This window comes from Uranotaenia lowii, chromosome 1, assembly GCF_029784155.1.
Source record: "Uranotaenia lowii strain MFRU-FL chromosome 1, ASM2978415v1, whole genome shotgun sequence".
Classification (NCBI taxonomy): Eukaryota; Metazoa; Arthropoda; class Insecta; order Diptera; family Culicidae; genus Uranotaenia; species Uranotaenia lowii.
In genome coordinates this window covers 76,941,964-76,952,888 of record NC_073691.1, presented here as the reverse complement: position 1 = coordinate 76,952,888, position 10,925 = coordinate 76,941,964, and positions in this window count along the sequence as shown.

The window sequence follows — 10,925 nt, the reverse complement described above, 5'->3', positions numbered from 1 at the left end:
AACTGCTGGAGTGAGACAAGGATGTATCTCATCATCGCTACTTTTTCTTATCGTAATGGATGAGATTCTGACTGGATCGATTGACTGTGCACCGAACCAAGGATTGCCGTGGAATCTCGCCCAAACACAACCGGATATGCAGAGCAAACTCGACGACCTCACCGAAAGTTCCAAGGCAGCAGGTCTTAAAGTTAATGTCGGAAAGACCAAGTCGATGGAGATCAACACAGGAAATCCCTCCAGTTTCATGGTAGCTGGGCAACAAGTTGAGAAAGTGGAGTGCTTCCAGTATCTTGGTAGCCAGATAACGCCTGATGGTGGTACCAGGAAAGACATCGAAACCCGGATCAGAAAGGTCCGTTTTGCATTTGCGAGTCTCCGAAACATCTGGCGGTCGGGCCAGATCTCTCTACGAACGAAAATCCGAATCTTCAACTCAAACGTTAAATCCGTATTGCTGTACGGGTGCGAAACTTGGTGCACATATGCGGTAACGACGCGAAAACTGCAAGTATTTGTAAACCGCTGCCTGCGGAATATCATCCGCGCTTGGTGGCCTGGCAACTGGATCTCGAATGAGGAACTACATCGCCGGTGTCATCAAAAGGCGCTAGAAATCGAGATTCGGGAGAAGTGGAGATGGATTGGACACACGCTAAAAACGAGATTTGCAGAGAGGCGCTAGATTGGAATCCAGAAGGTCATCGAAGAAGAGGCAGACCCAGAAACTCGTGGCGGCGAAGCCTAGCCACTGAAATCCGAACTGTCGACGAGAATCTTGACTTTGACCAGGTGAAGACGCTGGCTCCGGATCGTCAACAGTGGAGGTCTTTTACCACGGCCCTGTGAACCGGTGGATCGGCGCGGGATCATTAGTAAAGTAAATTCACTAACATTTAACTTTATTTCTTACGGTGTATGGCTATAATTCCTTACCGTATACATACCAAACATGCAGACATGTCTCATAACTTTTTGCAGTATTTACAAATAACACGGAAATTCACGAATATATATTAAAACAAATTACTAAATGTCGATTTTTTAAATGGAAAATGGGAATATCACATCCATTTTGTCCGTTTTTCACTGCAGTTTAAGACATAGGTATGTTTATTTTTTCGTGAAAAACAACCTAGCATTGTGGCGAATTGCAGCCACAATGAGGCATTGCGGTTTGTTTGATAATGACAATGTTCAGTCATAAAATCTGTATCCCATCGCTGTTTGATAGGTGATCGCTGCTGTCGACTGTCGTCATCAAACTGTCAATACAAATCCCAAAACCGAGCTGTATCATATCTACAGGTAAGCCGATCAGAGTACAGGCACTAGATTTATGAAGCAATTGAAAATTTGTCGTAATAATCGTCATTCACTAGCACCTGTATACATATGAATGTACGTACTGGTGATCGCAATTGCGGAACCTAGTCAGACAGGAAACCTGTCTATCTGCTACCTTGAACTTGATTCCTCACTCGGTTCGACTGCCGCACACATTAGATCAACTTGCTGTCCTTAGGTACCGTTTGAGGGTTCTAGTCGGGCATTTTCATTGAACACTTCAACTTGCGTTGATCTTGTTCAATTGCAGTAAGAAAACTACTTACAACATTATGAGTCGAATGACACGATACCTTGGAAAGGAAATAATCTGGCTTCTAGTTCTAGCAAATCGTCTCAGTGCTGAAGAAAGCACTAGTCATTTGCGTTAATCAGATTCCACAGAATACTTAGACAGGTACAGTTAGACATTGAGTCTAGTCAGTGATATATGGAAACTATATTGGCGGATTCCCAGGTTTAGCGAATCAAATTTCAAATAATATTGACTCGGAGCGCATTCACTCCTACTAGCAGCTATCAGCACGTATGCATGCTGATGCATCATGCACAATTACGTTAGAGATAGCAAAATGTCTACAAAACCAGTCGACGGCTATACAAAATGATCTCTCTCGAATTTATTGTTCACAACCAGACTGTCGCTAATTTTCATACATTTCAAATGCATTGCTATAGGTATCATTGATGATTGTTTAAGCATATACATCATACGACTGAGAAACCGGCTGTATTAGTAAGTAGGTGAGTCGAGTAAAATATGTTATCACAATCTGATTTGTTATGCGAGGAATAAGATACTAACTGCTCTTTCATACATTACAGTGCCTATATTTGCGATGATTACAATTTTAATGGCATGTTCGGCGGAATGAAAACTAGAGAGAATTTTAATTTTTTCATTTTTTATAGAAATTTGAAAGAAAAGTGGATAGACAGGCATTAGTGCGCCAATAGGAGAAAGCTTAGTAGGTGTTGGAATTCTAGGCTAGAGGGCATGTTGATGAAAAGCTCCCATGAATGGATCACTGGAAAATGCTAATTTTCCGAGTGGAGTCGCCACTAGCGATCAGAGCTATCAAACCTCATGATCTAAGTAGCATTGAAAACACAAAAATATCAACAAATCATGACCATGTGTTGCACTATGAGAGATCTTGCGGAAAAGAATCGAAAAAAATCGAAAAAAGTCATCTAAATATTTCATGAAAGTAGACACTTTTGTTAAAGAAAAGCTTAATTATCAGAACTCTCCCATTCTTAGATATTGAAAAATGAAGAAATCCTGTACAAATATAAATGCTAAAAAGGAACTAAAAAAGCTAATTTTGATCACTGATAAAAACTTCTGCGTATGATACATTGTTGTTAACATTAATTTCTACAAACATAAAGTTATTAGTGGCTTCAGAGTCACTAATCAGAAAATAAAGCATGAGAAAATCAGAACAAAAAAGAAATAATCAAAGTTTTCGGACGAGACCATTTAAGTCCGGCTGATTTTTTTACAAGTTTTACGTGGATATTCTAACAAGTTTTGAAGAGTTCAGCTACGATTTGAAGATTTGGAGCTTTTTGAGAATTTCACCATTGTCAGTTTTTGGACCAACCCTCTACAAAAAGTAATTATAAAACGAGCTGATCTCCTTTTCAGGTCACCCATCTTTGACTTAGAAATTAGGCATCCTTGGTTCAAAACGATCGTTGGAAATTGTACAAAAGTTTCGTGGGCTAGCTTGTACGTCTGTTCTCTGTGCTAATAGAGCGAATGATACCAAATTTTACAGCGGGGGGGTATTTGAATATGAGAAATGCTCCTGCGACGGTTCAAGACCCCTCCTTCTTCTCAGTGGGTAGATAACAAGTGAGAAGTGGGACATCCATATACATTTTTCAAACGGAAGCGAACTTGGCGGGAGGTATTTCGATACGAAAAATATTTCAACGATTATTCAAGACCCCTCCTCGACTCTAGTTGTAAGATGGGAAAGGCGAGGAAGGCTCCCGTACAACTTTTTAATTCACTCGAGAACTAACTCAACAAATGAAACCAAATTTGATTATCCTAGACCCCTCCCATTTTCCAGCAAAGAGTTTGAAATGGTGAAACTTATCAAGTTAAAATAACATTAGAGGGTTGATGCATACTCAAATTAATTCATTAATAACCTCAGACCTCTACTCCACAGGAAGTAGTTCTAAATAAAACCCTCTCCGCATTTAAAGGGAAAAAGATGGGATTCCGTTTAAATAAAACTGTTGATATCTATATATATTTAAAAAGTAATTTCCGTTTGTTTGTTCGTTTGTATGTTTGTCTTCAATAGGCTCAGCCGCCTTAAGAGCTAGAGAGCTGAAATTTGACATGGGTGCTCATTAGGACCAGGAATGATGAAAAATGTTTTTAGATTTTCGGATGACCCTTTTTGAAGGGGGTCGTTCATACAACGACGGTTCTATTCCCACGAACCAAAAGTCATGGCACCCATTTTGTGAACCGATTTTCATTTCAGTTCGTTTCGTTGGCGGCATTATTTTCACCATGACCATGGGCCGGGTATTAGAAACGACCATTCAGAGCTCACATGTACTGGATAGCAAATCAAAGCTTGCTGAGCATTAAAAATTTGAAAGTGAAAATTTGGTCGGGTGTTTTTGTACTTTCTACTGTTCAAAGCACGTGCTACCGGTACGAAATATTTGGATACAATTATTAGCCTACATTTTGATTGAAAAATACAACTAGCCTGTTAGGAATATATTGACTAGAATAGTAGTGGCTTTCAAAGTGCTCTTTACCGCCGCTGGAGAGCTTTGAGGGTCAACCATTTTTATATTTTTGGAATTCCTCATAGAGAAAAAAAATTTTTAGATTCAGAGTTATAAGGTCAAGGCTGCGATTTTAACGCTTCAATTGGGATTTTAATAGGGGATTAGAAAATTGATTAGATAATAAAATTTGAGGTTTAAAGTTTTATACAATCCGATTTCACTGACCAATTTCTAACTTTTGAGTTATCATTGATGACCAATGTGATCGATTCTACCATCCAATAATGGGATGTTTGTGCCCATGAAAAAAACAGAACTAAAAAAAAACCTTTTTCATAATATAAAAATGGTGTTTTCGAGATGATTTGTTTTCGATAACTTCAAAAAGCTTTTAATAGAACTTTCAACATTTAAGGTAAACTAATAATAAAACAGTGCGAAATTGAAAAGCGAAAAAATTCACACATGCTATTGAAAACATGCTAAAAGAGTTTTCAACATGCTTCAACAAAGCTCGGATGTTTTTTAAGAAATTTCCAAGTAAATGAAACTTAAATATACCATTTTGCAGGGAGATCATCCATAGTCTTGTTTTGACCGCGCTCTCGAACGGTTGCTTTTTCCCTTCGCTCCGTAAAGTGCTTTCAGTCTGATTTACAAGTCTTTCTAAATCACAGACATCCTCTCGATATACCATCCACTTGGTATTTTTCCTACGCGTCGTTCAAAGAACTTTTCCAGTGTATCGTCTTCGACACATTCTACGCCCAGAGGGCACTTTTTCCATCATGATGGGGGACCCTCCTCCGGTTTGGGGGCATTCCACCCTCCGGCCAAGCCGAAACGCAAGAACGGTTCCCGAATGGTTGGATCCCCGTGGCGAACATGGGGAAATTCTTTTCCTTCGTTTAAAACCTGTTAGCCCTTCCAAGCTTCCAAAAAACCCATTCACCATCTCCACATCCGTCGAGCAGCTAGTGGGTAAAATCGAAGGAGGTAATCCAATCGATGGTGGTTCCAACTACCTGCTTAAAGTACGGAATCCGACCCAAGCTGCGAAACTGATGAAGCTCAATCGCCTCACCGATGGAACTCCAATCATCATCGAACAACACCCAACCCTAAACTCGTGTCACTGCGTCGTCTCTTGCAATAGCGTCGACGGCCTCACCAACGACGAACTTCAAAAATCCCTAGCCGATCAAGGAGTCACCAAGGTTTTCCGTTTCCTAAGAAAGACGGGAGAAAACACCACCCCCACCAACTCCATGGTACTTACACTACAAGGTTCTGTCCCTCCCCCGCATATCTATTTCGGGTTCCTCCGAGTGACCACCAGACCGTACTACCCACGGCCGCTTATGTGCTACCGATGCGGAAAGTTTGGTCACTCCAAGAACCGATGCCCCAACACCCCAATTTGCATTGACTGCGGAGAATCAAGCCCACACGATGAATGCCCAAACCCCCCACACTGCACCAACTGCGGAGGCAACCATTCAGCAATGAATCGCTCCTGCCCCCTCTTCAAACAAGAACAATCCATTGTCCGGCTGAAGGTTGACTTTGGCCTCAATCATACCGAAGCAACGAAAATGTTCCGCCAACAAATGAACAATCATCCGGTAAATACTCCGCCCGCCCAAATTTCCAACAACGACAAGGACCTCCAAATCGCTGAACTTGAGCTTCTAGTCTCCCAACTGAAGGAACAGCTGAAGAAACAAGCCAAGGAAAGCGACAACGAATCCACCCTGGTAGGCAACTCTACCACCTCACAAGACTCCGAGGTTTCTGAATCCGAAGACTCCCAATCCGACACCAAACGTCACACGATGACCCCCAACACTCAGTGCCACACCTCAACTCCGAAACGTAGCCGACAAAACAGCTCTATGGACAGTCCCCCCTAACCAATGACGAAAGTGAGCCGCCAAAAGAACCAACCTCCCCAGGCCCGACCCCCACAATCGGCAGGTAAACCCCCACCCACCCCTTCATCCAAACGGTAAGTCCTTTCGCCATATTAAATTAAACTCTCTTACCCATACATAATCTTCCCTACTTCATATACAAATGGCCAATACGAACCATAATAGCCACCCCCACAACAATAATCCCGCAAATAATAGACAGCCCCACGGTAAGAGATGCAACAATCCCCCAACCCAGAAAAAGTCTACCAATTTTGCAATACAGTGGAACACCAGAGGTCTTGTCGTTAGGCTTCCGGAAATCCAAATGATTATCAAGGATTTTTCCCCCCTAGTTTTAGCTATACAGGATATCCTTAGTAACACCACAATACCCGCTAACCTCATTCGAGGATACCACCTGTACACCGTCTCAAACCCGAATTCCCGCCAAGGTGCCGGACTTGCCATTAAAAATAACATCCCCCATCAGCTATTGAACATCAATACTGATCTTAACGCAATATGCGCTCGTCTACACGCCCCTCAGAAATAACTACTGTTTCATTGTATATCCCCCCCCCAAATGTCCTATCGTGACTTCGTCGACAAACTAGAAGATCTTTTCCCACAATTGCCCCCTCCAATAATAATAATGACCGACCCCAATGCACATTCCACCTTTTGGGGAAGCTCCCACACATCCTACAAAGGAGCTTTCCTAGAAAATCTTGCTGTCGCTCAAAATTTAACCATCTTAAACAACTGTCAGCCTACCCGTGTTGACCCTGCAACCGGTAACATGGCCGCCTTGGACCTGTCCCTTGTCTCATGGGAGCTGGGACCAAGGTTCAGCTGGGAGGTATTGGACGATTGTCACGGTAGTGATCACCTACCAATACTAATTAAACTACAACAACCCACCCCCAAACTTTTAACCCGCCCTAGATTGAAGTACAACGAAGCAAACTGGCCCGAATACCAACTCACTGTTGACAGCCTTATCTCCGCTAAAAAACCAGCAACAATAACATCCTTTACCGAAATCTTATCCGAAGCAGCTTCTCTATCCATCCCTCGAACCAGTGGCATTCCCGGGCGATCCACCGTCCCATGGTGGGGCCCCGAAGTAAGAGATGCGGTGAAAAACCGCCGTAAGAAGCTCCGCGCTTTGAAAAGATGTACCATCGACGGCCCCCTAAAACTCGCCGCCCTCAATGAATTTAAAATCGCCCGATCTCAGACCAGACGAATTGTCAGAGATGCCAAAACCAAGTGCTGGCAAGAGTTCACTGAACAAATCAACCCGAACACACCCTCCACTGTCCTATGGTCTAAAATTAAAATTCTTAACGGTGGCTGCCGCAAAGATACATTCCACATCCTCCTTAACAAACAATACATTAATGATCCCTCAAGGCTGGCCGATTCATTCTGTGACCATTTTTCTAATATCTCCACCCCCTCCAATTCTGTCATCCTCCCCTTTCCCTCCCCATCAAATCAGAACTCCGACTATAATTGTCGCTTCACCCTAAACGAACTTGATTTCGCCCTGCGAAAAGTTAAAGGACTCTCTGCTGGCCCAGACGACATTGGCTACCCATGTCTCAAAAACCTACCTCTATCTGGAAAACTAACATTTCTCTAAATATTAAATAAGATCTGGACAGAGGGCGTGTTCCCCGATAGCTGGAAGGTGGGACTTGTCATACCCATCCAAAAACCCAACCTGAACCCCCAAATAATCGACAACTACCGTCCTATCACCCTCCTTGATTGCTCAGGCAAGATTATGGAGAGAATTGTCAATCGCCGCCTTCACACCATCTTAGAAAAACAACAACTCCTTGACCCCCGACAGTACGCTTTTCGGGCCGGAAAGTCAACAGATGACTATTTCGATGACCTTGAAATTCTCTTTGAGACCCACTTGAACCAACACCACCACATTGAATGTCTTTCTTTAGACCTTTCTAAGGCCTTCGATCGGGTTGATCGCATTGCCATTATCAACCAACTGGTCAAATGGAACATAGGTGGGCGCCTGTTGCAATACATCAACAATTTCCTCACGAACAGACGTATCCAAGTACTCATTAACGGCGTACGCTCTCAAATGAAACCCATCCACGGCGGGGTCCCCCAAGGCTCCGTCATCGCCCCCACCCTGTTCCTCATAGCAATAAATACCCTTTTCCAAACAATTCCCAACAACATAATAACCCTAACCTACGCAGACGACATACTCCTCATTTCCACCTCCCCTTTCCCCATCCTAGCCCGCAGAAGACTCCAATCTGCCGTTCACCTTGTCGAAACTTGGGCTCCCACTGTCGGCTTTGAATTCTCCCCAGCAAAATCAAAACTACTACATCTGGGGCCCAATCGAAGAAAACTTCGAAAACTCCCCCCTCTCACCATGCTGAGCCAAACCATCCCCCTTGTACACTCCTTCCGCTTACTAGGAGTCTGGGTAGATGACCGGCTCAATTTTAGATGCCATCTCAACAAAATAAGAAAACACTCCACCAACAAAATTAACATCCTTAAAATACTAACCAACAAAACCAGTTTAGCACATCGAGACTCCCTATTTCGCTTTCTGCACGGCTGGCTGATCCCCTCCCTTCTGTACGGCCTTGGATTTATCAGCCGAGAACTAGTGGAAGTGTGCGAAAAACTTGAGCCATTATATAATGAGTGTGTTCGCCTTATCAGCTCAGCCTTTCGAACCAGTCCCATACCCTCCCTAATGGCCGAAAGTGGTCAACTACCCTTCAAGTATCTAATATCCAAACACCTATCATCAAAGCCCTACGCACCATGGCTAACAGTCCATCTAACGGCTCATTAATGGTAAAAAGAACCAACATCCTGCTAACTGAACTAACAGGTGACCCTCTCCCCAACATCTGTCCTAGACTTGGACCCAAGATCCGGCACTGGAATGATCCCATTCCCAAAGTCGACCTTTCCCTCAAGCAACAAATCAAAGCGGGAAATCCCCCAGCAACAGTCCTTCCCAACTTTCTCCAACTCATTCAAGACAAATATCATGCCCTACCTCACATATACACCGATGGGTCCAAGGACAGCAGTAGCAATGTAGGATGTGGCATATTCGATAATATGAATAATAGGAGCCTTGGCCTACCCAACATGTGCACTGTCTTTAGCGCAGAAGCTTATGCTCTACTCGACGCAATTGAACGCTCAAACCCACACTCCATCATATTTTCCGACTCAGCTAGTGTGATTTCAGCTATAGCTGCCGGAAATCTTAAACATGCGTGGATTTACTCCATCTCGGAGGCAGCCCCCAGAAAAAATATCACCCTTTGTTGGGTACCCGGACACTGCGGGATCCCCGGCAACGAGGCAGCCGACCGTTTGGCCTCTGCCGGTACCAGTCTCCCATCAACCGTCAACTCCATCCCCCAGTCCGATGCCATGCTACACATGAAAAGCAGAATCAACAACTCATGGGGCAGCGAATGGACTGCCACCCCACAGAACAAGCTCCGAGAGATGAAAAATACCACCGAAAAATGGCAAGACAGACAAAACATCACCGAGAGAAGAGTCCTCACCAGACTCCGAATCGGCCATACAAGGCTTACACAGATCCACCTTATCACTAAAGAAGATCCTCCCAACTGCCCATCCTGTCAAGTACCAATAACCATTAAACATATCCTTACCTCCTGCCTTCAATACCAACCCCATAGACTCTCCTGCTCTTTAGCAACTTCCCTACGACAAATCCTTTCCTGCTGCCCTGAAGAAGAGAAAAAACTATTAAGCTTCCTCAAAAAGTCCCAACTCCTTCATCAAATATAAACCCTACCCCCCCCCCCCCCCCACAAAAAAAAAAAAAAAAAAAAAAAAAAAAAAAAATACAAAAAAAAAAAATTACCTCCAATACGTGAAACAACCCACTTCGGGATGAATAAGCCAGTGATGCTTAAAATCCCTTGAGAAAAAAAAAAAAAAAAAAAAAAGAGATCATCCATATTGAAAAGTGGGATAATCTTCAACAGATATTTTCATTAGATAGGGGATGGAAGAGATATAAAAAGCGCGTTTTTCACGTTATTTTTCGTCGGATCGTGATGAAAATTTGCACATGGGGGTTTTAAGAGATGGGAAATCGACTTCAGGTATTGAATTTTGGGTCAGGGGTCGGCAAAAGAGGTCGTCCATATTAACTTTTCAATATTTTTGTGATATTGACGTACATCGGATTGAGCTAAAAATTTGCGCTCGCATGGAATTGGAAACGAGCAATCAATTGCCGGTATCAAATTTTGTGTAAGGGGCCAGCCAAAGGGGTCGTCCATATTCACTGTTCAGTATTTTTGTGATACTGACGTTATTATACATCGAATTCAGATGAAAATTGGTACACAAGAGATTTGAATGATGTGCAAACGATTGCTACCTTTTCAATTTTTTGTGATATTGACGTTGTTATACATCGGATTGAGATGAAAATTTGCACATGAAAATATTAAGGACGAACAATTGATTCCAATTATCCAATTTTGGATCAGAGGTCAGCCAAAGGACGTCCATATTAGGTATTCACTGTTTTTTGCGATATTGACGTTATTATGCAATGGGGATTGGTTTGAAAACTTGCACACGGGAGTTTTGAAGAAACGGCAATCGATTTTAGTGATCAAAGTACGGAAAAGAGGCCACCGATCTGCAACGATCGAGTCGAAATATATACACGGTTTATTGGGGTTGGGGCGGAAACTTTTTTTCTACTTTCAATATTTGTATCAAACGACAAAAAAGGGGGTCTTATTAACTTTCGAATTAGTTTTGCAATAATTACTTGAGTTGGTATCGCATCGAAAAGAAAAATATTAAACGGGGGTGTTT